Source organism: Ailuropoda melanoleuca, chromosome 5 (assembly GCF_002007445.2).
Source record: "Ailuropoda melanoleuca isolate Jingjing chromosome 5, ASM200744v2, whole genome shotgun sequence".
NCBI lineage: Eukaryota > Metazoa > Chordata > Mammalia > Carnivora > Ursidae > Ailuropoda > Ailuropoda melanoleuca.
In genome coordinates, this window is record NC_048222.1 from 82,349,746 (window position 1) to 82,376,344 (window position 26,599).

A 26,599-nucleotide genomic window follows, 5' to 3' on the forward strand; every position below is an offset into this window, starting at 1 on the left:
TCCTGATCCTGGGAGAGTAGGAGGATGCCAATCTCTGCCTGTTTGTCCCTGCCTGTATCTCTCTCGTGCACACAGACACATACATGCATACGCACACGTGCATGCATGCACACACACATATGCATGCACATACACACACGTGCAGGCACGCACATACACACGCGTGCATGTAAGCACATTCTCACCTAAGACCTCTCCTTATTTGAGGCTGAACGGTGGCATGTGTTCTCCCGGAAACCAGAAGCACCACAAGCCCTCTCAGGGACACTCTGCTCCTGCCTTTGTAGAGTGACCTCCCAGAAAGCCAAAGCAAACTGACGAGTTTCACTTGAGCAAAACTCCTGGAAGGCTCTCCTCCTCGGCTGGGCTGCAGAGAGCACGCTCCTGCCCTGCAGTGGAAGTGCCAGGGTACATGATGCGACAACAGTATCACACGGGAACGCAGGTGATCCCCACGCTCTTGTGATGTATAAAAGAGAATATCGATGACATTAAGGTTTGGGGTTTTTTTTTCTTGTCTTTTCTTTCTTGTTTCTTTTCTCTACCCTCTCTTCTCTCAGGATTCCCCATTCCTATTCCATCCATGCCTGTTGATTCTGGAATGCCCACATAGAAAGGTCTCTGGGCTTTTCTGCACAGCACTTCTCATAAGGCTGCTTCGAAGACTGAGGGTGCCCGTGGAGGTTGGGAGGTGGTCTGGGCCCCTATACTCACCCTGGTGTGGCCTGGCTCCAGTCTGCCTCACAGCCCCTGTGTCTCCTGGTCCCTGTCCGACCCCTGCAGGCTGCCATCCTTGGCTTCGCTCCTTGCGGCTCTCCTGTCCCACAGGGTGGCTATCTGGCTGCCCATCAGCTGGACAAAGCATTTGTCAGCTTTAATGGATGTACAGCTCCCAGCCCTGACATGTTTTATGCATCCCCAGGGGGCTTTGATCTCCTTGTCTACATACATAAATGAGAGGATTACCGAGACATCCAGAACAGGGCACCAAAAATGTCTTTCACTGAGGTGCTTTTGCCTCCAGCAGATAAGAGTAATAAGCTGCAATCCCCAGGGGCCATTAGGGCCCGGAGCTAGAGGGTAACTTCACTCAGGGAGAAATGGTGTAGGGAGACTGGCCTAGAAGGATCTCCCTGTCATGATTCCCCGATATTGTTTATATCTGGGTGATGTGGATAAAGAAACCGATCACTTCTGGCACCGCCTTACCTCCCTGAAGATTACAAGCAACTGTGGCTGACATTTGCCAAGGTTTCTTTGACTGACTCGGTGGTGGCATATGGTTACTGTCAGGATTTCTGGACGTGGGGGCTGGGATGGGACACGGGGCTGGGGACTGGTATTTTTAGGACACTTGGAGTCCTCGGCTGGATTCAGGCCAGTTCTCCAGAACTGTTGCGAAGCCTCCATGTCACTCCCGCTTTGCCCCATCTCCTGAGAGAGAGGAAGAGCAAAAGAGAGTTTGGGGACTGTTGGCTTGATCATCTTACGTCCAGTGGATGCTGCCGGCCAGTGTTTGGGGTGGGGGTTCTTTGAAGGCACACCCAAAGTTTCAAGATGGCAACGGAGAAAAGGTAACTAAGCAGCAGAGAGACAGGAAGGAGATCAGCAGTAGGGATGTGGGAAGGGAGAAGGGGGAGATGAGAAGGGGCTTCATTAACCATCAGCCAGGTGACTGGCAGCCTCACAAGCTACTCAGCTGATCAAGCAGCAGCTCCCACCCCGATTCTCTAACCCTCATTTGTTGAATAAGGCTACTGTATCTACTGACATATTTATCATATGTGCCTATATGTTCTAGGGACAGTGAGTCAATGACAAATAAGGCATATTCCTTTCCTCAATAAACTCAAGACTTTGCCATCATTTTCCTCTTAATGAAATAACTGTGGGCTTCCTGGGTTGGAAGGGATCCTGAAAGACCGTCTGACCCAACCTCATCTTAAGTTTGAGGATTTTCTACAATATCACTAAGAAAGAATCATCTGGCTAAGCTCGAATACCTCTGTTGATGGGTACTTCACTTCCACAAATTGTTGACACCTTTGATTACTGTAAAGCTCTTCCTGTGTTGGACCAAAATTTGCTTTCCCTTGCCATCTACTCCTTGGTCTTCCTCCTTGTCTCTGGGGCTGAGTAGAAAGAGGGTGACCTACCTCCACAGATCCTGTGTGGAGTAATCTCTAACCCACTGGCAGGTCATACTCCACATCTGTCAAATGGCGAAGGAAAATCAGGCAATGTCTAAGTCCTGCCCTTCACCCACCCCAGGCCACCCACCAACCCATAAAGGGCTTTTATGTGAGTTAGAAAATGGCATCTTTCTCCCAGACTCATTACCGCCACCTGCTGGAAGACGGCACAATGCTCCAGTGAGGCTGACAGATCACACGCTGTCTCCCTGGGGACCCCAGAGCCTCTCGGCCCCCAGGGGGCACGGCATTCTGTTTTCTTCCCTTCACTCTGGGATATGAGAAGAAAAAAATTTCAGGAGACTCAACATAGGAAGAGGGTTGGTGATGTGTCATCAAAAGCCAAGGTGATTTCTTACATTTATTTTATAAAAACAAACAAAAAATTCTTAAGTGTCTAGAGCAATCCTTCTAAATCTCAGAAAGCATCTCACAGTTCCAGATACTTTTAGCCTTTGTTCTTACCCCCTTTTTCTTTCTCTGCTCTGCCTTTTTCCTCCCTTTCTCCATGTTGGTGCCTCATTCCCAGGGCCCCAACCCCTCCTGCCTTGTTCAGGATTGGATGGAGGGGGTCTGAGATAATGAATTATGGACACCTGCTAAAGAATAAGTCAGTTTTACCATTTTCCCACCTTCAACCAGCAGGAGCAAGCAGGAGAGGCAAACCCAGTCTTCCTCACTCCCTCAGGCTCTGAGGGCTGAGGCGGGGACCCATGAGGGGGCAAGAGGTCCAGCCCCACCCTCCAGTAGCTTCCAACCCAGTAAAATATCTGCCTTGGACTCGAGACAGACATTTCCTTCTTGGGAGAAAAGGCTACTCTTATCTGTCTGATTCATTCCATTACTTCCAACAAATGACTTTCAGTGCCATGAATACAATACGAAGCCCCAGTTTGGCAGAGGCTTTGAGCAACAGGTAGACCTTTGCAGTCTAGCCTGTTTGGGGCCACCTGGGGATGTGGGGTGGGCAAGGTCCTGCCTCCCCAGTGCAAGTTCCTAGGCTCTCATCCTCCAGTCCCGGGCACATTCAGCAACTACGTGCGGTGTGGGGTTGATAGAAGAGGAGACGTCTGAGCTGGGCCTTGAAAGGTAGGTAGATCTGGGAAAGTGAAAACAACCCAAGTTGCCAGGCATAGGTAAATGGAGAACAAAATGCAGTCTATCCATACAATGGAACATTATTCAGCCCTCAAAAGGAAGGAAATTCTGACCTTCACTATAACATGGATGAACCTTGAGGATGCTGGAGAAGTAAAAGAAGCCAGGCACAAAAGAACAAACACTGCATAATTCCCTCCTAGTAATTGAATCCGTAGAGAGGGAAAGTGGGACGGGGTTGCCAGGGGCTGGGGGAGTCAGAGAGGGGAGTTCGCATTTAATGGGGGCAGAGTTTCATGTTGGGAAGATAGGATTGTTCTGGAGACGGATGGTGGCGATGAGTGTACGACACTGTGGATGTGCTTACTGTCACTTCATTGTACACTCAAGAAGAGACAAAATGGTACATTTTAGGTTGTGTACGTTTTACCACAATTTCTTTTAAAAGTTAGGCTCATTTGGAGATTGGAAGCGGGTGGGGATGGCATTCAGGAGGTGGAGCGAAGGCGTGCAGTGTCTCTCTGTTCATGAACCGGAAGCAGAGTTGGAATTCCTGGGTACAGTCATTTGTCTAGGGGAGAGTCGTCCCGTGTGTCTAAGCCTCAGCCTTGTCCTTGGTAGAGTGTGACAGTACTAATCCCTGCCCATTCTCTCCCATAAAGGCCTGGTGAGGAACAAGGAGAACACCTTCTGTTACAGTGCTTTATAAATGACGGGGTGTGAGCTGGTGGCGGTGGCACCATTGCTGGGGGCCGTGAAGACGAGGACTTGGGCGGCAGATGCACCAGATCCAGGTTCAAATCCCAACTTGTCCACAGCTGGTTGTGTGACCTTGATCAGGTCAGTTGATGTCATCTGTAAAATGGGGTCCGCATTCACAGCCCTCGGGAGATGCAACTTGTCCACAGCTGGTTGTGTGACCTTGATCAGTTTCGGTTGATGTCATCTGTAAAATGGGGTCCGCATTCACAGCCCTTGGGAGATGCATCAGTCAGGGTCCAGTCTGGAAAAAGAAATCTGTTCTGAGGCTTAAAGCCGTGGGATTTCAAACTGAAGAATCGGTTAATCAGATGATGCAATCGCTGCCAAGTCTAGCAAAGGGCAGGGAGCCCCCCCCCCCCCGCCGGAGTGAGCAGGGCAGGAAGACACCACCCTGGGCCTGGGGGCACGAGGAGGAGGCTGTGTTCCCGAAGCCCAGGAACCAGAAAGATCCAGAGGAGATGGGAACGGTGTGGGACTGCTCAGAGGGAGCAAAGGTATGGATCTGAGGATAAATAATCAGGACAGAAATGCAGTCCACTCAGCACCCCTCTCGCCCTGGTACTGGCATTGAACTCTCAAACAACTTTGTCTGACGGGGGCAACATTCCCTTATAACCCAAACCCAGCAGAAGCCTGAAGGCACAGAGGTGGCCGAAGTCCATGCAGGCAGCTCCTGGAGCCGGGCTGGGTGGAGAGGAGAAGTGGTGGTAGGTGGGGCCACAGGGAGGTGCCTTGCACGTTATGATCCGGGGAGAGCACTGGGCCCTCCACCCTGCAGTGGGGGCTGAAATCCTCTAGGTTCTCCGTCTCCACGTCGGTCTGCACAGGTCAGGTCCCACCTTGGATGGGAGAGCTGACCTGGGGCTGACAAACGGACGATCCCTTTTTTTTTTTTAATAATTTTTATTTTGTTATATTAGTCACCATACAGTACATCCCCAGTTTTTGATGATGTTCCATGATTCATTATTTGCGTGTAACACCCAGTGCACCATGCAATATGTGCCCTCCTTGATACCCATCACCGGCCTATCCCAATCCCCCCCCCTCCCCTCTGAAGCCCTCAGTTTGTTTCCCAGAGTTTACAGTCTCTCATGGTTCGGACGATCCCTTCTTGGGCTTGGTCAGGGTTGGCGTGGCCCCACTTCTGCCCTGGCTGGGAGTCTGACTCTATTCAGTGCTGCCCGAATGACCCGTAAGCCTTGGCCCAGCCATCTCCATGGAGGCTCACCCACCTTGCGGGGCTCTCAGCTAGCACCCTCATCTGTGCCCTCTCCAGAGCGCACAGGACTAACCCAGAGCCTGTCCACAGCTAAGCGTTCCGGCCAGCAGAGGCTTTTCTCTGCCGTGCCTTCCCCCCCACCCCCCCTCCCGGGCTCCTTGGTGGGTCACCCTGAGAGGCGGTCCCTCCCACAGCAGCACAAGAGGCAGAGCAAAGGCCCCTAGTCCACCCCCGTCCCGCTCACCCTAAGTCCCCGGCGCCTCTAGGAGCCACATGGGCAAGAAGAGGCTAGAGTGCACCATCCCGCCATCGGCTTCCTTCCACTTCTCACTCCCTCTTCTTCCATCTTCCAGAAGCCGGGGAGCAGAAGGCATTCGTTTCCCCTCTCTTGAGCCAGGCCACTCTCTTGGGTCATACTCTCCCCCGTCCTGAGCTGACAGCTGCCTCCCCCTCTCCCTGGGCCCATGCTCTGGAGGATGAGGGACAGCAGCAGGAAGCCAGCTGACCAGTAAGGGGACAGAAGTCAGGCGGAGATTCATTCCGGTGACAGCAGACCAACCAAGCCTGGGACCGGACGGCAAAGGTGTAGGGCCTCCCCTTGGGCCAGAAGCTGCCGGCTCACCAGTTGGAGGATTCTGAATGAAGGTCAGCTACATTTTGATGAGGGTATGGGAGCCCTTGTGAAAGTCAAAGTGTCTTCTTTGCTTTGGATTCAGAAATTCAAACTGGGGGCTCTGGGTCTAAATGTCTTGAGACAATGGATCTATGCGTTAGCCAGAGATGGGCTAGAATCTCCTTGAAGGGAGATCTTGAAGGACCCGGTCTCACAGGCAGGCTTCACCCTCCTGAGGGCCCTTGCCCACAAACACCCACTCAGGCCCAGATAAAGCTGCTTTCTTGGCTTCCTGAATCCCTGGATACTGACTAGAACCACATCATCTTCCCCTCCCCTCCCTGCCCATGCGCCTCCCTCTCTAGACCCATCATGTTCCTGGGAGCCTTCCCTCCTTGCACTGGGGGGGGGGGGAGGGCATCCTTCCTTCAGCCACAGTGCCTGACAGGCTGAGACGTGCTCCAAGCAGAAACTTGAACTGAGCCATCTGTCCCTAGAAGCCGTACCAACCACCACACTAGGCCTCCACCTATGTAGCTCCTCTTGAGGGGGGGGGGGGACAGCCTTGAGGAGCCAGCCCACAGGTGCAGAATTAGAAGACCTGTATTTGAGTCCCAGCTGCAATGCTGGGTGTCCTTGTATATGTCACCTAGCCACTCAGAGCTCTAGTCCCTCCATCATGACACGGGAAACAGGACAGCTATACCTGCCCCGCCTTCCTCACCAGATTGTGGCAGAGACCGGGATGGGAAACTAAATGTAACAGGGCATGGCAGGTATAAGTCAGCTGGCAAATAGGGGAGAACTATTATTATCCTGGGTACTGTAACAGTGTCACAGCGCTGGGAATGAAAAGCTTTAAGTCCCAAACCGCTCCCAAACTCTCTCTCCCTGGAGACACGTCTAGGCCTCGCTGGTTGACAGGCTCCATCCACAGGCAGAGGAATGAATTAGGAGGGGCCTTCGGATGCCACAGATTCTTTAAAATATGTCTATTTCAGTCCCTGAATTACTGTTTTAAATTTCTGAAATGCCGGAGAAGTGAAAGCCGCCTCTAGCCACGTGTTGCTGCCTCCCACCCTGTCTCCTGAGCCGTCCTCCCCGAGGGGCCCCTCCCGGGTGAAGGGCAGACCGGGGCCTCTCTCTACAGCTCCCCACTGCGCCGACCCAAAGCCTGGCGCTTGGACCCGGTCCAGCCCCAGAGCCAGGATAACAACGCAGCTCTCCTCCCAGCATTTGAGCCAATTAAAAAGACAAATGACCACCAGCTTATCTTCCCTCCTTCTCTGCCCCTCTCTCCCTTTCCACCCCCACACTTTGGACCCTCCCCTCCAGGGAAATGGGGCTAGGGACCTCCAGGCTGTGATTCCCTTGTGGAACAAGTAGGCTCCCCTGACCCTCTCTCCTGCCCCCCCAAACTTGCACTGGGGCCTTTCAAGGTCTTGATGAATGGAGCTTCTCCAGCCTCCTCTTTGAGCTTCTGAGTGTTTCTGAGCCCTTACACGGATGGGAGGACAGTAGGGGGAAAGGAACGGACTGGGAGAAATCAGAGCAGAAAGGCCACAGGCTCACAAACATGTTTTTAAATGAAAAAGCCTTATTAGAGCTTATTTTCCAGATCTGGCCTTGGGGCCTTAGAGCCTTAAGACAAGTCTCTAATTCTGGAGGGGCATTTAATATATTCACTCCATGGTTAAGATGACCAGGTCCTCTGCCTTGAAGGAGGGCCAGCCTTCCCAGGAAAGAACAGGAGTTTGGGAGGTGCAAAGCCCTAGGTCTAATCCAGCCTCCAGCCCTAGTCAGGTCTGAGACCCAGAACAAGTTACTAGAGCCCTCCGAGCCTGCACTACCATTTGTCAAATGCCTATCTCATGGGAGGGTTAGAAGGAATAAGTAAGGTATCAGGCATTTAGAGTCTAGCATAGCACTGGGCACATCCAAGACACGCAATTAATATCCCTTCCCCCATTATTCTAATTTCTCTGTGGCTCATACCTTTACCTCCTATCATAACTTCAAGGGTCTCATAAGTATCATCAATAGAAAGTTTATCATGAAATCTAACAAAAAAGGGAAAAAAACCAAAAACCTTTGTTGTTACCTTTACTCCCTGATGAACCCTTCAAAGTCCAATTACCACCTCTCTCACTTTTACCTTCTCCACTACTGCCCCAGAACCTCGATCACACTGTCCTTCTTACTCTGCAATATTGTCATTGTTCCATTAAGTTCATCAATATCTATTGAACGCCTGCCACATGCAAGGCTCACTGCCAGGTTCAGGGAATACTTTGGTGAACAGGATGCAGGAAATCACTGCTCTCCTGCAGCAAATATTCGAGTTGGAGGAAACAGACATAAAAAAAAAATCTAAAAAATAAGCAACTTGTCTGTCTCCTAGACAGTAGACTCCTTGTCTTCTTCCTCTTTGTATTTCTGAGAAACCGCATAGTGCCGACAGAGTAGAAGCTCAGCAGATGTTAATTCTCCTCTCTAGACCACGCTTCATTTTCCATGTTTCTCTCCTCTGGGAAGATGACGAAAGCCTGTTCACAGGCCCTTTTGGCGGTCAAGGTCCATTGCTCCTTAGGTCTGAACAGCTCTGAGCCCCATGTTTCATGGACGCACCAGTAGACTGAACAGCACGCCCTGATACGGACAACGTTCCACCAGACCCTCACTGCGTCTGAGGTGGAAAGCACCACTGGGAGTCTCACCTGCCGCTCACCGCTGGGCTGAGACCCCGGATGGGGGGGTTAGGGCTCCCTCCAGGCTTGTGTGTGCAGGCTGGAAGGCTGTCTGCTGACACTCAGGAGCGGCCTGCTGAGTTGTGGGGCTGCTTCCCAGAGGACCCCGAGAAGCAGGAGCCAGGCAGGAGCTGGTTTCCTTCCTGTTCCCGGCTGCGGCCAACTTTTAGTAGAGGAGCATTTGGGGTAATGTTTGGCTCAGCCAAAGCACAGAGTCACTGGGGTCCTACAATGATGGAACTAAAAAGGAATTCAGAGGTCAGCCAGCTCAACTCCCTCACTGATAGAGAGGACAACTGAGACCCAGTGTAGGGAAGAGCCACATTTTAGACTAATGGGATCTTGCAGATCACCTCCGTCAGGAAAGGAAAACTCGGGGATTTCATGCTCCTCACCCACTTTTAGCACACATCACCCATCAATGGTGGCACTCTCCCTGCCGAACTGAGACAAGGCCCCCAGTCCTCTAGGCGTGAGCCGGGGACAGACTGCTGAGTTAGCACCTTGAACAATAATGAGGATCACAATCGTTCACATGTCTACTGGAATCTTGTTCTGTGTTGCGTCTCTACATGCGTGGTCTCGTTCGATTGTCACAACTTTGTGGGGCAGATACTTTCATCATTCCCATCTTGCAGACGAGGGAAAGGAGACGGAGAAGTGAGTAACACGCCCGAGATCCCACAGCTAGTAACCAGGGCACAGCCTTTGGAGAGAGGACAGGTGTGCAGATAGGCACACACATCAACCCGAGAGCTCATTCTGAGCCACAGGCACCAAAACGTTTTCTCAGGACTGCACATCAGGGACTCGGCCCCCACCACGCTAATCAACATACTATCAGCTGCCATGTACTAAGCTTCTACTACACATCAGGGGTAACGCGGATAATTGATACGCATGATCCCGTGTTCATCCCCAAAGCAGGCCTCCATGCGTTCATTTTACATTGGGAAAAACTGAGCCTGGGTGAGATGTACCACTGCCCCCAGGTGAAGAAGCTCATCTGTGGCAGCATCAGATTGGGACTTGGACCTGTCTGACTCCCGAGCCCACGCTCTGTTTTCCCATGACCTACGCCTCTTCCCAGGGCTGGTCAGCCCCAGCAGCAGATGCTGGGGAAAGGCAAGGGGCTCCTCTGTCTGTGGGCCCAAGAGCTGCTGCCGGCACAGTCCCCAGCTCATTGAGACATGGCAGCTGGGACAGAGGCTGGATGGGCTAGTCCCCTGGCCAGTGTGCACACTCCCACCCGCACTCCCCGTCCTTCCGGTCACCATTCATCTCAAGCAGCCACACGGCAAGCACACTGAGGGCAGGGCTTGGTCCCAAACTGACTGGGTCCCACCTGGGCCTGGTGGTGTGATGGAGGGAAAAGTGCATGAGATCTGAAGTCCAGAGAGTCAGTTTTAGTCAATTCCGCCACCAACTGCCTACGTGATCTTGAGCTCCCACGTGATCCCCAAGCATCAGCTTCACCTGAGAAATGAAAAGTGACGACTGTCCTGTCAGGGTTGTGGAGGGGATCAAAGGAGCCCATGCAGGCAGAGAGCACCACCTCGCAGCCAAAGGGCTTGTTCCCAGCTGCAAACACGCCACCTAACAACGGAGCAACCCTGCCCAAGTCATTCCACCTTGCTAAGCCTCGGTGTCTTCACCCGCAGATGGGGGTATGGACAGTCAAATCTGTCCCACACTTTACGGTGCAGACCAAATGGAGGGATGTCTGTGAGGCAACTCTAGCTTATTAAACACCAACCAGATGGGATTTGCCACGTGCTCTATAAATGGCCACCACCTGACAAAACAATCCCTTATTTCCAAAGTGGCAATGTTAATAGCACAAAACCAGGAGTTGCAAAATGTTGCCAGCTGCGCCTGGTCCTGCAAACGTCCTTGTGCATTCCCAGGGTCCTAGACGATCAGATCCTCAGGATAGGGGCTCTCAGACCCTTCCTCAGACAGGGCTGTTTGTCAGGACCATCCCCTTCAACGCACAACAAGCAAGTAGAGCCTTCTGGCTCTCCCTGGGCGGCTGCAGCTGCTGCCTGAGACATCTCCTTGCCCTTGAGAAGGTAGCTTGCCAATGCAAGTTTAGTCTGAAATTCCATTCCGGGGCCTCCCCCTGCCCCAGAGCGTGAGGCCTTGAAGATGTTGCATGCTGTGTGGGCTGGACCAGGCGAAAGTAACAGTGCGAGAGAAAGAGGAGCAAGAGAGGGAGACTGTGAGCACAATAGCCAGGGGGTCAAGGCCAGAAAGCACTGTGCAGACTGGAGGCTTCCAGGATCCCTCTTCTGGCTGGAGCAATTGTTAGTGGTGATAAATAAAAACAAGGCTCTCCATAGCTCCTTCAGCTCACAACCTCAGATGGTTTTCCTAATACAAGCCCCTCTTGCATCCTTCGTCCTTGAATAGCAGCAATGCCCTCGGGACCCCAGCTGAGCTATGTTCAGGCCTTTGCCCGTGTTTCACCTGAGTCTTTTAAATGGTGGACACTCGAGGTCCTTCCCCACCACCTCCAACCGCACAGCCTGCTCTGGTTTAGTTATGGTCTGAGTGTGTCCCATCCAAATTCCTGCATTGAAATCCTAACCCCCAGTACCTCAGAATACAACTGCATTTGAAGATAGGGTCTTCAAAGAGGTAACTGAAGTGTAGGAAGGTCATGGGGATGGCTCTAATTTGATAGGACTAGTGTCTTGATAAGAAGAGGAGATTAGAACACAGACGTGTACAGAGAGAAGGCCATGCGAGCATCCAGGCAGAAGATAACCATCTGCAGGCCAGGAGAGAGAAGCTTCAGAAGAAACCAACCTGGCTGCCACCTTCTTCTTGGGCTTCCAGCCTCCAGAGCTATGAGAAAATAAATTTCTGTTGTTTGAGCCCCCCAAGTCTGTAGTAATTTGTTAAGGCAGCCTGAGCAAACTAATAATGCTTTCATACTAGCTTCACTCAGTTCAACAGCTACAGACCGCCCAGCCATTGCTGGCCAGGGACCGGGCCAGACAGTATAGATTTGAAGATGAAAATGACACAGCCCCTGCCCTCAGGTTGCTCACAGTCCAGCACAGGGGCAGATAATTTCGAGGAAATAATTCATTTTGGTGTGGGGGGCAGTTTAGAAGGAGCATAGAGTATGGGATGATTAATTACGTGGGAACATCAAGGATGACTTCTCAGAGGAGGTGAAACCTGAGAAAGTTGTGTTTATTTTTTTAAGATTTTATTTATTTATTTATTTATTTATTTATTTATTTATTTGTTTGTTTATTGAGTAGGGGGGAGGAGCCAAGGGAGAGGGACAAGCAGACTGGATCCCATGACCCAGAGATCACGATCTGAGCCAAAATCAAGAGTTGGATGTCCAACCGACCGAGCCACTCATCCGCCCCCACCTGAGGAAGTTTTAAAAGGATGGAAAGGGCTGGACCATTCACCAGGCAGAGAAGAAGAGGGCCTTAGTGCTTGGCAGACACTGACACATGAAGCGACACAGCAAATTTGGGAAATTATCCACACTACAGGAGCAGACGAAGCACAAACTGGGGCTGATGGTGGGAAACCACGTAACCTCTCTGAGCTTGGTTTCTCCATCTGTAAATTGGGAATAATATTTCACACTGTTGATAGGAGTCAACTACAACAAAGGAGAAAGAATGTTTAGGGCAAAGCACTCAAACCTTACTTCAGATAAACTCACCATAAATCCCCTGAATTTCCAATTCTACTCACCTCCCCCCACTACCACCAGCAATCTTCATTTGGTGTGGGCATCCATTAAACCAGGGCAGGCCTGATTTATTAAAAAAAATATTTTTTTATTTATTTATTTTTGAGAGAAAGAGAGAGAGAGAGAAAGAGAGCAGGAGCAGGGAGGAGGGGTAGAGGAAGAGGGAGAAGCAGACTCCCTGCTGTGCAGGGAGCCCAAGGCGGGGCTGGATCCCAGGACCCTGAGAACATTACCTGAGCCAAAGGCAGAGGCTTAACAGACTGAGCCACCCAGGGGGCCAGGCCTGATTTTTTAATTAAAAAGTTAATTAAATATTTAGAATAGATTAAGATTTGCAGAAAAGTTACAAAGACCATACAGCGTTTCCATACACCCCCACGCAGTTTCCCTCATTGTTAACATTTTACATTAATATGATACACTTGGTACCATTAAAGAACCTATATTGATACATTATTATTAACTGAAGTCCGTAGTTTATTCAGATTTCCTTGGTTGTTACCTAAAGTTCTTCTGTTCCAGCATCCCAATCCAAGATACCACATTACATGTACTGGTCATGTCTCCTTAGGCTGTGACAGTTCTGGCTTGATTCTTTTATTCCAGACATAAAACAGTTGTTCAGAAAAGTACCAATGCACAGAAGTAAGGAGTGGGGGAAAGAGCTGGAGGATTTTCTGAGAAAAATGTGATCTTTTTCAGTATTGTATCATTTGGCTTATCAGCAACGGACATTGGTTACAAATGAGACTTTTCTGTTCACTGGAGGAGTCCTAAGGAGTCAGTTTGCTGTATTCCCAGCTCATTTTATCCTTTGTGCCAAAATATAATAAATAATTTATATTAGTAAATGCACGATTTTAGAATTCTCCCCCAGTGAGAGCCTGAGTCTTTTCCGCCTTCCCAGCAGCACTCTGTGGTCCAGGTGTCCTGTGATTCTCGGACCACCTGAGCCCTCAGGCCCGCATCTGGTGGAGAGGTGAAGAGCTGCCTCGATTCCTGGGGCCTGGGGCCCCAATGGGATGGAGGGAGCTGAGAAGGGCCACCCATGCCCAGTGGTGTCCATTCTCTCTGAGGACCTCTACTGTGGTCCCCGGGGTCCACACCTGATGCCATATGGTTGGATGAGATGCTTCCACTCTAAACATACCTGGGTGGCCTCAGAAGTGGAGTGGGCTGGGATGGGACTGTTACTGGCTGTTCTTCATAAACAGGGTGGAGGAATGTCACTGCAGGCATGGGCTCCTGGCTGCTGCAGGAACACCTCCCCAGGCTGCCTGCAAGAGGGAGAGCGAAGATGAAGGGCAGGTGCCCCACTGGCTTGCAAGAACAGCCTTCTCTGTCCAGAACACTAGGTGCTAGGACTCTGTCTGTTCACAGCGTTCACATCAAGGCCCCATCGGAATGACGAGGAACCAGAGAAGAACTTGCTGTAGCAGCAGGATGCGTGAGCCCACAGCCGCAAAGCCCACCTCCCACCCCACTCACACTGCAGGCCGCAAGCAATCACAACATCATGCTCTCAGCTGGGTGCATTCCTTTTCATCTTTGTTGTTGTTGTTGTTGTTGAAATAAAAGAACTTTTTAAATGCCTTGAATCATTGTAAAAAGATTCAAACAAACAGATGAAGTAAAAATGGCTCTTGAACTCCACTCCATCTGTCTCCCCCCACCAAGGGTTTCAGATGCTCTCAGCTGAGCATGTATCCTTACAGACCTTTTTCAAGGGAATTACATGCATGTAAGAGTACATTTAGAAATAGAGTGTAGTTCTGGGGTGCCTGGGTGGCACAGCAGTTAAGCGTCTGCCTTCGGCTCAGGGCGTGATCCTGGCGTTATGGGTTCGAGCCCCACATCAGGCTCTTCCGCTATGAGCCTGCTTCTTCCTCTCCCACTCCCCCTGCTTGTGTTCCCTCTCTCGCTGGCTGTCTCTATCTCTGTCAAATAAATAAAAAAATAAAAAACATCTTTAAAAAAAAAAAGAAATAGAGTGTAGTTCTAATATACTATACTAATATTCTAGATAAGCTATTCTAATATACTATTCTCATCTACTAGAAATACAGACTTTTGCATAGGATTTTTTTTCAAAGATTTATTTATTTATTTTAAAGATTTTATTTATTTATTTGACAGAGAGAGAGACAGTGAGAGAGAGAACACAAGCAGGGGCAGATGGAGAGGGAGAAGCAGGCTCCCAGCAGAGCAAGGAGCCTGATGCAGGGCTTCATCCCAGGACCCTGGGATCATGATCTGAGCTGAAGGCAGACCGTTAAACGACTGAGCCACCCAGGCACCCGAGAGAGAGAATCTTAAGCAGATTCCACACCCAGTGTAGAGCCTGACTCAGGAGTCGATCTCATGACCCTGAGATCATGACCTCAGCCAAAACCACGAGTCGGACCCTTAACTGACTGAACCACCCAGGCATCCCTGCATAGGATTTCTAAAGTAAGAATGGTGTATAGTTTATATAACTATTTATTTATAGAAACGTGGGGGGGTTTCTCATTTTTTTTCTATATAAACCATGCTGTAATTAAAGTGTCCTTTTTTTAATTTGTAGGCAAGTCTGGTGGGTGTCCATGTCCCCCCTAGGGCCAGATGACCACGTATCCTTCTCTTCATCCTGGAAGCAGCAAGAGACCACCCCTTGCTATGCGTATTTGCCCAGTGCAGCTCATGCAGGTGGCCAATAGCACCCAATGTCCTCCCCCAAATCATATGTACATCCACAAATACAGTTGATGAATTATTTAAAAGATTGGTATTGTTGAATGGCATTCCCAGTCTAACTATTTAGGCTTCAGGCCATTTAGCCTGAAGATGATGGTAAAGATAATATATATAGACACTGCATTCCTATGCAGTGACTGTCATAACAAATGATCACAAACCTGGTGACTTCACAACAGAAACCTATTCTCTCACAGTTATGAAGGTCAGAATCTGATGCCAAGATTTCTGCAGAGCCATGCTGTCTCTGAAGCTTCTAGAAGAGAACCCCTCCTAGCTTTTTCAGCTTCTGGTGGCTCCAGATGTTCCTTGCTGGTGCCTGTCTCACTCCATTCTTAGATTTAGGGCCCACCCAGCTAATCCAGGATGACATCATCTCAAGATCCTTAACTTAAGTACATCTGCAAAGATCCTTTTTCTAAATAAGGGAGCTCACAGGTTCTGGGGGCTAAGACATGGACATACCTTTGGGGGGCCACTATTCAACCCACTACAAGGATTACTGGCTCAGTCTTCCACTTCACAGATGAGAGCACCCTTTCCTGCTAGAGGATGATGAATGCTATGGAGAGAGATAAAGCAGAAGAGAGATGCAGAGAGGTGCCAGGCTAAGGGTGGGTTTCCTCTTTCAAACAGGGTGGTCAGGGAAGGCCTCTCTGATAACATGACATTGACCAAAGAACTACAGAAGTGAGGATGTGAGTCATACACGTGTCTGGAAGAAAGCCTTCCAAGCAGAAGGGACAGCAAGTGCAGATCTGGCCTGTGTGTTCCCTTAGCACATTTTTCCTACTGTTATAATAATTTACCACATTCTTTTTCCTTTAACCATTTACATATTGGTCTCCAGGATTAGACTGTGCGTTCTTTGAAGACAAAAACTACTTGTAGCATCCCAGCACCTAGCTTAGTGCATAATGCACAATACATGGTCAGTAAATATTTGATGAGAAAGCAAATGAATGACAGAAAGTATAAAAAGATGCAGGTATTAAATGGCTTGCCTCAGGTTACACAGCTGGTCAGGGGCAATGCCAAGACTAGAACACCAGAGCTCTGGTTCTCATGAGAAAGCAAGGTGGTGCGTTTCAGTGGAAGCTCATTTTTCTAGCTGATTTTCCTTAAAGTATCAATTGTGTCAATAAGCATTGAGGCACACAGAGTAGATGTGACCATATGATGGCCCAGAGTCACAAGCCTCCTCAAGTTATGGGCCTTATTGAGTAAGAATATTCCCATCACTCTAACTCCAGGAAACATTTCATAAATGGTTAGTTATGGGGCCAAGAAAGAAGAATGGACAAAAATCAATAAATTGGGTGTCTCTTGGAAGTCAATCAAATTGCAACAAATAACCACCCAAGAAACCAGGTGGCTTTGGGAGGAGGTAGGGGATAGAATGCTGGGCAGTTGGGTCAGCTGATTATCAGCAGGGACAGTGGTAGTTAAGCTTGGAGGCTGGGAGTCAAGGCCACTATGGACGGGGTCAGGTGAGCTCAGGTCAGCAGGGCCTAGAGAGTAAGTATAAGTCATACAGGAAAGTTTTCAGAAGGTCCAAAGCCAAGAAAGGGAAGAAGACCAACAACCCAGGTAGAAAGATGGTTGGTTAAACAGAGCACAGGTCAAAGCATTTGCAGGACCTTGGATAGCTCCACAGGAAGTTCTGCTGAGGGGCATTGGATGACTGGACTTCCAGCCTCCAAGTCCCAAGGGCAAACATTTGGAGCCCCTCTCAAAGGGAACTCTGAGATTTAAAAGACCTTGTACAAACATGGTGGACCTAACACGTTCATTTTGAAGAACAGAAGGGCTAGTACTCTCTGAACACGTTTTCCAAAAGTAGTGGCTTTTTCAGCATCTTTAAGATGTTGTGTTGACATGACTGATGGTTGTGAAAACCACAATCAAGCACCAGAAAAATCAGTGGTCAAAGGAGGGGCCTTAGCTAAGCTCCAGATCTCCCACACCCAGTGGTGCAGACCCCACCACCGGCCTGGCCTGCCTGCTCCAGTTATTGGACCCTGGCTATGTCTTGAGCAAAGAGGAATCTTCAGTGATGCAGGAATCCCCAGGATCCTCAGGCCATGCTGAGGCACCTGTGGTATGTCAGAATGAGCATGGACTTTGAAACCATCTCAAAGCAGAGTAAGTTATTTTGCTTCTTTGGGCCTCTATTTTGACACCCGCCAGGTGGGGACCATAACATCTTGCAAAAAGATTAGCAAAGCTACACAAAGGGCCTGGCACGTAGCAGAAGTTCCATGAGGGATCATTGGTGGTAGGACTGAGGCCAATCTCCGTCCTTCTTAGGGTCACACTAGGGGTCCAGCACACACACCTCTTGGAGGTGACATTGCCTTTCATCCCTGCCACATCCCACTCAAGTTTGAAGCTCAAGTCCAGACAGGATCTTACAACACGATAGAAACAGAGAGCCAGAAGTAGGATTTTCAAAAGCCAGTGGAAGAAGAACTCAGTTGCTTAAGAATTGCTTCCTACACTAATAAAACATAGCATTTGTAGCGAGCGATTGCTACACAACATCTGAGAATATGACTGATGAGGAATTCAGTGACAGTCTAGCCTGCTAGACTTGCTGCCTTCAGAATCAGGCCAGGTCAGTGGGGTGCCTCCTTACCAACATAAAAATGCTGGTGGTATCGTTTGCAACTAAAAGCCTTATGCCCTGTGAGGAAGAGAAGTCAGCGTGCTGGAATCAGACAGATCTAAATCCAAGCCCTGTCTCTGGTTCTTACTAATTCTGTGGCCTTGGGCCAGTTACATAGCCTCCCTGTGCCTTGGTTTCCCCATCTGTGAAATGGAGGGCTAACCCTACTTCAAAGAGCTATGGTGAAGAGTAAATGAGAGAACATGCGTATACTTCCTGGCAGATAGTAAGCACTAAACAATTGTTAACTCCTGATCTTCCTTCCCACAGGAGAAAATATCAAGATTTTGAGGGGGAAAAAGGCCTGGCTTTAAGATTTCGTTGCAAGCTTTTTTTTTCAACATTTTATTTTTGATTTTTTAAATTTGAATTGTAAGTTCTTTAAGTGAACTGGACCATATTTTCTCCCTTGTCGTGAGCAAAAGTAGAATCACAGAGCTGAGAAAACTTCAGCAATCACCTATTTCAATGCTTTTATTTTAAAGATTTATTTATTTATTTGAGACAGAGAGAGAGCAGGGGAACAGGCAGAGGGAGAGGGAGAGAGAGTCTCAGGCTGACTCCGCATTGAGTGCGGAGTCCAGTGCAGGGCTTGATCTCACAACCTGAGCCAAAACCAAGAGTCGGACACCCAACCAACCACTTTACCCAGGTGCCCCTCAATACCTTTATTTTAATGAATAAAATGAGTCAATGGGGTACTCGAGGTGATGTGGTCTTCTGTTTTGCAACTCCTTTAGCTTTGGGTGACCAAAACCCAACTCAGACTAAGTTAAGTAAAAGTGAAATGTTTGGGACATCAGACCCTGCTGGACCGCATGTGGGGTTGGGGGCCGGGGATGGGGGCAGGGGTGGAGCGACTGGGTAGAAAACACCACCTCCATCCACTCTGTTCGCCAAGTCACCTAGCTATTTAGTGGGTAAACACTCAAGCATTCTGGTTCCTAATCTAGTATTTTTTTCTTTCCATCAGCTCACATTCACCCATTGATAGACCTTATTTACCTGGTGGTGGGAAGGATCGATGTTATTTCAATTCCTTAGCAGATGTAGGGGCCCACAGCTCACATATGGAGACCAGTCAACCAGAATTTGTGGTGAGATCAGCCTGCAGCCATGGTCAAGATTCTGATCTGGGGCTCCTTAGTACTCACCATGAGCACCTGGCTACCTGCCCCACACATCCAAAGGTGTGCTGGGGGCAGTATCGTTCTCAATAGTCCAGTTAGCAATGGTGTCAACACTAACCTGTATCTCCCGTCAGGAATTCCTGAGCCTCAAAATAGACACACTAAGCAGGCACACTGTACACTCCCACTGTTAGGACAAGGTCCTTATCTGTCTGTGCATCCAGCTGGGCCTCTCTAAAAACACACAGCAGGTCGGTTCTGTAAAGCGGCTGTTCATATACCTCGTGCTATCTTCACAGTGTATGGACCTTCCAGCATGGTCTATCCAATCATCTGCTCCCATTGAAACAGCCAAACAAACCTCAGCACCAGCTGATTTTGACTTGTGGCCAATCCACAAGGAGCTCTTGGACGGCTGATGTCATAGAATGTTAGAGTTGGAAGGAGCCATAGAGGTTGTCCAGTCTTTCTTCCATGTTGCAGATGAGGAAGTTGAGGCACAGAGAGAACCATGTTATTTCAGGGCAGAGGTTTTCAACGTTTGTACAACATATATCGAGCCTGGCCCTGACCAAGTAAGTACTGGCCTAGGGGCAGAGTGACCACCACAAATAGAACACCTGGGCTTTCCACGAACTCCCTCCATGGCCGTTCAAGTCTTGGGGGTGGCCGTTCAAGTCTTGGGGGATGCTGGACCTGAAGTCTTTCTGTTTCATGTGGACCAGCAGTGGGGTAGTTGGCTGGCCTTGATGGAAGTCCGAGCAGAGTCCTGGTGTCCGGGGTCCCCAGATCCTCTGAGGCAACCTCCACCACCCCCCAGAACAAACTGATGGAGCACTTGGGAGACCCAGCTTGGCCAGCTGTTCCTTTTCTATCTGAAGAGCTGAAATTCTAATAGGGATGATTTATGAGTTTCTGAGCGAGGGGAATAGGAGCGGCACTTTCTCCTGACACAGAGCCTGGTCCCGCGGGTGCCGGGATGAGTAATGTTCTCCTGTGGGGCAAAGGGCTCTTGTCTGAGTCAAGAGATGATTTAACTCCTCAGGGAGCCAGCATTCCCTCCAATAACTCACCCTCCTTGAGAAAGGGAGTGGAGTCCCCCTGTCCTGTCGGCGTCTGTGCCCACTCAGGGCAGGAGGCGCCTCATGAGCAATCAGCGAGGACACCCCATAGTTGGTGGCAGGGGCCGGCAGGCACGCACAGGGCCTGGGTATGTGTGTGGACGGCTCGGCCGGGGGCTGGGCCAGACAGCTGAAGGCAAACACCTAGGGGGAGAAGAAGCAGACTTAGACTGGCTGATTCTCAGGGCCTGGCGAGGCTAGTTGTAAAGGACACAAGAGGATTCGAACTCTGGATAAAAGAACTTCCCGACAATCAGATTTGTACCCCATCCCCTGTAAAGAATAAACAGTCTTTTGAGGCAGTTGATGAGGATTTGGATGCACAGGAACCCTGCGCATTGCTGGCAGAGTGTAAGATCATGCAACCACATGGAAAACAGTATAAGGGGTCCTCAAAAATTTAAACACCAGATTACCATCTGACCTAGAAATTCTCCTTCTAGATAATATGCATAAAGTGATTGAAAGCACAGATCTGAACAGATATTTGTATACTACGTTCAGAACAGCATTATTCACAATAGGCAAAAGGTAGAAATGATCCAACGGTCTATGAACAGATGAATGGACGAACAAAGTGTAGTCTGTCCGTACAATGGAATATTATTCAGCCTTAAAAAGGAAAGAAATTGTGACACAGGCTACAACGTGAAGGTACCTTGAGGAAGCTGATGCTAAGTGACATACCCCGTCACAAAAAGACAAATCGTGTACGATTCCACTTATGTGAGGTACCCAGGGAAGTCAAGTTCATAGAGGCAGAAAGCAGCACGGGGGTTGCCAGGGGCTCTGTGAAAGACAGAGCGTGGGGAGCTTGTGTTCAATGGGGACAGAGTTTCAGTTTGTACTGCTGAAGAAGGTTCTAGAGACGAACGGCTGTGATGGTTGCACAGGAATGTGAAGTACCTAATGCCACCGAACTGTGCACTTAAAAATAATTAAAATGGTAAGTTCGGGTTATGTATACTTTACCACAATAAAAAAAAAAAGGAAAAAAGAAAGCTCAATCATCACAAGAGAAGGGACTCAGTTTCCTTAAGGACTGAGAGGACCTTGAAATTAAGGGCTTTTTTAGTTCGTTTTTTTTAATCACTGGGGAGACTTACAGTACACTTGAGAGAAAAATGGGAAGACAAATTCTGGATTGTATCCAGGGCAGGTCCTCCCGCCTGAGACAGGGATGCCCAGGGCAAGTATTGCTCCGTCTTTGAAAAATAGATGCAAGTCTTTGAAAAATAGATGCAAATCGTCTATCAACCCCGACGATCCGCTTCCTCAATCACTCTCCTGCAAAGCGTCTCCCCTTGATAACTTTTCTGTAGTGTCAGTAATAATTACCAAAATACTCACAGCTAATATTTGTCTGGTATATACTCTGTGCCGGTCACTGGGCTACGCACACTGTATGCACAGGTCCTTTAAAACCCACGAGGAACCTAGGAGAAGGTCCTGTTATCACCCCCCTTTTACAGACGGATGAGGAAAACAGAGACTCAATGCACGTAAGCATCTCGAGCCAGAGATTTCTCCAGAGCTCACTCTCCCACCCAGCATGCTGTACAGACCAAGGGGCTTGAGAGGTGGGGATGAATGAAGCTGGTAGGAAGGCGGCGTTTGAACTGGGCCTTCAAGGAAAATGAGGCTCTAGCCGTGAATCCAGGTGTTGGACTCATTACTTAACTTCCCTAAGCCTCAGGCTCTGGTCTGCAAATTAAGGATGACGATCACACCTGCCGCAGGGGTCGGCTAGGAGGAGGAAACGGCCACTATGAAGTGCTTAGCACAGTGGCAGGCAGGCTGGGGCTGGCCTGGTGGGGAGAAAGTGCTGATAAGCATCAGCTCTCCTCCTTAGCATCCACCCCTCCCTCCTCTGAACTCCCAGAGCACCTCGGCGTTCACCCGTCTTGCTGCGCCTAGCATTGCTACCATGCATTAGATAGAGCACTTTAACTCAGTCCAGTGACCTCCCTACTGCCCACAAATTCTACACTATCGGAGGGCAGAGGTCGTATTTTGCTCCTCTCCGGGTCTCCAGCGGCAGCGTAGGAAGTGCACAGTCAATGTCTGAGTGAATGGCGACATAATAAATGGATGCATGATGCTCTTTGACCAAAAAGAAAAACAAACAAAAAAAACCACCAACCCTCACATGGCTATAATCAGAGCCCCAGCCGGCCTGCTAATGAGGAAGGCCAGAGCACTGTCCCGCCCCATCCCTGGCGCAGACAGCCAGACGACCATTTCGGGCAGGGCTGATCTCACCAAGGATAAGAGGGAGCAGGGGGCTTTGCAGAGGGGACAGCCTTGGGTCTAGCGGGGCCGACCTCCTGGCAGACTGTCCCTGAGGAAGCGACAGCCCTAGGCCTGGAGGTCTTGGGTGCAGCGGCGGCTGCAAGTACAACCCGAGCTGGAAAAGTGAAAAAATGAGAGTGGGAAATGGGAGTCAAGGAGCCAAGGGAAACGGCAGATCTGTTAACAGGCTGTTTTTGCTTTTGTCTCTGGAGAAGGAAGAGGATGGAGAGCAGAGAGAGGAGAGTCGCAGGCCAGCTTCCTGCCCTGCCCGGCCAGGGTGGGAGAGCGCCAGATAATGGCTGATAGCAGTGGAAACGGGGAGACAAGATAAAGGGGAGGCCGGCCACAGGCAGCAGACCCCCGGAGCCAGGGAGGAGCGCCGGAGGGACTGCCGAGGAAGATGGTGCGGAAGCACAGAGGAAGTGCTAGGAAGAGAGAGAAGAAAGGCCCTTGGAGACCCTGAGACAGCCAGCCACAGAGGTCGCACTGGCCTGGGGCCTTGGGGTCTGAGAGCTGAGCTGTCGCTCAGGCCCAGGGCAAACCCCACACTCTCCAGCAAGCTCCTAACCACAGAGTGTCTGTCTCCTCTGCGGGAGACAGGGGCTGTGGAGGTTGGGTGATTGGAAACCTAGCTTTCCACACTTGTGTTGGCTAAGAGAGCTGAGAGGCGGCAGGGTGAGCGGCTGGTACACCGCAGGTGCTCAGGTAAAGGGCCTTTTCCTCTCCTTCCCTGAGAGTGGCTTCAGGGATGGCCCATCTCTATCATCTCTTCTGGCTCCTCATGGCGGAGGCTGTGATGTGGAAAGAAACCACGCGGCCACCTCCCTGCCTGAGTTCACAGCAGCTCCGTCTCCCCTAAGAAACCTGCCTTGGAAACTCCGGACACAGTCCATTCTTCCCCAGAATCGTTGGTCTTTGCTCAGCACCTGGGTCTCCATCAGCTCAGGCATTCATTCAGTCCGCATTTGCTGAATGCCTTCTGTGTGCCAGCCCAGTGCTGAGACCTGGGGACACAGTGGAGAGTGACCCGTCCCTGCCCTGAGGGGGGCTTGTGATCTAGAGGTGGAGACAGGAGCAAATGATAGTAACAAAGCCCAATAAGTGTTGTCAAAAGCTCCGTGAAAGATAAAAATTGGGGAGAGGGTGCACGATCCAGGCAGAATATGTCATTTCCTCCTCTAGGCCACCTACTTGTTGGTGAGTCGTGATTTCCCATGCAAACCATGCAGGCCATAAGGACAAAGGTGAAAGGTGAAGGACAGGCAGGAGAAAGGAGAAAGGGGATGAACCAGACATTGTATGCTAACGTGATATTGGTAAAGCCCTGATAACTCTCTAAACTATATCGTTTATCTGGGAAGGGAGGGGGCACTTCAATGTATGTAAGAATGTTCAAAGAAACCCAGTCAGACCCTCTAACCTCCTGAAAACCACACACTGAGACCCTCAAAGCTCAGGGAGCCTCAGTGCTGGGTTGAGCCCTGGGACACCCAGGAAATGCTGCCTTGAATCAAAGGAACCAAAGGAATACATGTACCACATATGAAACCACCCATTAGAAAAAAAGTGACAGGTGTGGAAGAACTGCCAAGCGGGTAGCTTGTCTTCTGTTTCTATACCCCCCTGCCCCTTGTGCCCTCTCTCCCCTCAGTACTTACAGTCACCATCTGCGCTCTTAGGAGACAGCATGTAAGTTATTTATTCACACTAAGGTGTTCAAGATGTTGTGTGTTGGCCCACACGGAAATACTTACCCCTTAAACTGGGACAAGTGGAATTTTGGTGGAATTTTACCCAGTCCTTGGAAGACACATTTGAGACATAGAGGAGTCCTACAAATCCCCTGGGGTGAGAGGGTTCACTTGGCTTAAAGCAGCCCTTGCAAACACCATTTCCCATCCATACAGCCCATTACCCCTGCCCCCTCTCCTCAGCCTTCAACCTTTGGACCTACCAAAGGAGAGGGCTGTCAGGAAAGAGAATGTGGAAATCATGTGGTCTGGAATTGCATTCAAGGAAGGGCACCCCTACCCTGGCCTTCTGGTCCCCTTCGTCCTGGTCTCTGGGCCAAGGTCCCCAAGGATGGTGGTGCCCATGAGAACCCAGCAAGCCCCTCGCCGGTGACAATCACACAGTAAACATAGCGACAAAGCAGACAGTCCCTGACCCTATTCTCTATGCCTCTTTCATCCCAGGAATATGTGTTCAAGAGACAGAGCCAAGTGCTTTGTCTGCTGTCACTCGATGTTGTGGGAAAAGGCCTGTATGTGTACTCAAAAGACCTAGGCTTGACTTCGGGCGCTCTGTGGGCCCAGCTTCCTTAACAGAACATCTGTATAGAGTTCCTCCCTGGTGTGCCTCACGGGTCTGGCGAGAACCAACCAAGTGGGAAGGTATTCCCACATGGACCCCTGACCTTTAGGTTATAGGCCTGCGGGGGTGGGGGTGGGGGATGGATAGGAAGGGTTTCAACAGTTGTGGTAAGCAGCTCCTTCATGAGCCTTGGTGAGGGGACTGGCCTCTGGGCGGCCTGAGTGCCCTGCTGTGTTCTGGGTGTCAGGAGGCAGGCCTCAAGCCCCACGCTCTTGCAGAGAGCAGCACCTGCTTGCAGGGTTTGCATGTGTGTCCGGTTAGGTTCATGAGCACAGGTAAAAACTACTTTCACCTTGGAGCTTGCCAACCATATTCCGAATTCCATTTTCTCAGGAACACATCAAAACAGATCCTTTATATATAAATTTTGACTCCATAGAGGACAGAAGTCTCCAAATGCTTACTGTATGCATTTAGTTTCTATGTAAAGTTCAGGCAAGAACTTGAGGCCCCATGGGCTCATTTTGGCTCAGGCAGCCCACATAGGCTGCCCTTGTCCACAGGAGCCCACCTCCTCCTCTCTGCCCCAGCTCTCCAAGGAGGGGCTCAGGAGAGCGACCCCTCACCCTCACTGGCTCCTCTGCTCTGCCCTGCTCACCAGTTCCCCACACCAGGCTTGTGCAAAGCCCACAGATAGCTATACTCCTAACAGCCAGCATTTAATGTGCGCCTACTATGTGACAGGCCCCCAGCTAAGCACCTCAATTATTGCAATTCCAGCCTCAGGACGATCCCTCGAGCAGCAACCTTACTGTACCTGCCTAATGGGTGAGGAGATTGAGTCTTGGGAAAGTTAAGTAATATGCCCAAGCAAACTGCGGCAGGGCCCACGCCATCCCAGAGCTCACCACTTTCTCTCTTAACCGGATTTACAACCAATCGCACAACGCGCACGCGCGCGCGCGCACACACACACACACACACACACACACACACACACAGTCTCCTGTGCTCAGGCCTCCACTATGAACAAAGAGACTCAGAGAAGGACTGAGCACAGTAGGGACAGCACAGACCATATTTTTAAGCCTTTCCTTAGGAGTTGGCACAATTTGGGGCAGCAGTTGTTGGGGACGAGGGGAGAAGTAGTGGAGATGAACACAGGTCTCGAGTCTGCTCTCAGACTGGACTTTCCCAGCTGGCTGCCCTCTGGTTTAATCCTGCACATATTTACAGAGATCCTACTAAGAACAGGCTCGGTGGGGCCTTTAGGGGCTGCAGGAGATTCCGAGAAGCAAGAGCCACAGGNAGCGCCGCGTTGCAGAAACCACTTCCAAGCCAGGCATGACATCAACATTTCAGTGATAAGGGGTGGACAATGGGGTGTTAGACTAATAGAAAAACACCGCTGGATAAGGCCGGCTCCTGATACCTAGGCTGATGGGAAATACCATTGTCTGTCCGCTGTCAGCTGAGTCCCGGGGCGACAGGGATTCCAGCGGCCACAGGCAGCGGCGGGGAGGGCAGCCCGCGGGGCTGGGCGGGGGGGCACCGCGGGAGCAGGGGGGCGGGGCGGGGCCGGGCTGCCCGGCTGGAGTCCGAGGGCGGCACTCACAGGGGGCGCCGGGATCTCCGAGCCTTTGGGTGTGGCACGTAGAGGAGACCGCCTCCGCCCCTGCGGAGGTTCAAGTGCGGCGGTTCAAGTTTCTCGATTCTCCTCAGGTTCGCGGACGCCTGCAACCCCGCGGCTGGACCTGCAGTCCACCAGCCTTGGGCTGCGGGCCCGAGAAACCCACCCGAAGGCGAGGTGGAAATGGAAGGCGGCCGCCACTTGCCTCCCGGCGGTGGGACTGTGTTGCTGGATGGTTCTCTGCTCACAGGTGTTATTTGCTTCATCGAGTCTCAGAATGTTTTTTTTTCTTTACTTTATCAAAGTAATACGCGTATTTTTATATTTTAAGTCAATCAGTAGTAGAAG

The 26,599-nt window shown here is 50.2% G+C and overlaps 1 long non-coding RNA gene across 2 annotated transcripts; it reads left to right on the forward strand.

Moving 5' to 3' along the window:
* Positions 1-3,121: 3,121 nt before the first annotated feature.
* Positions 3,122-13,932, forward strand: LOC117802226. 2 transcript variants are annotated; one of them, XR_004625291.1, is made up of 3 exons: positions 3,122-3,281; positions 3,953-4,130; positions 13,742-13,932. It is a non-coding gene; the product is annotated as an uncharacterized LOC117802226 (long non-coding RNA). The 2 variants fall into 2 exon arrangements; XR_004625290.1 differs by lacking the exon at positions 13,742-13,932 and adding an exon at positions 5,628-5,916.
* The last annotated feature ends 12,667 nt before the right edge of the window (positions 13,933-26,599 follow it).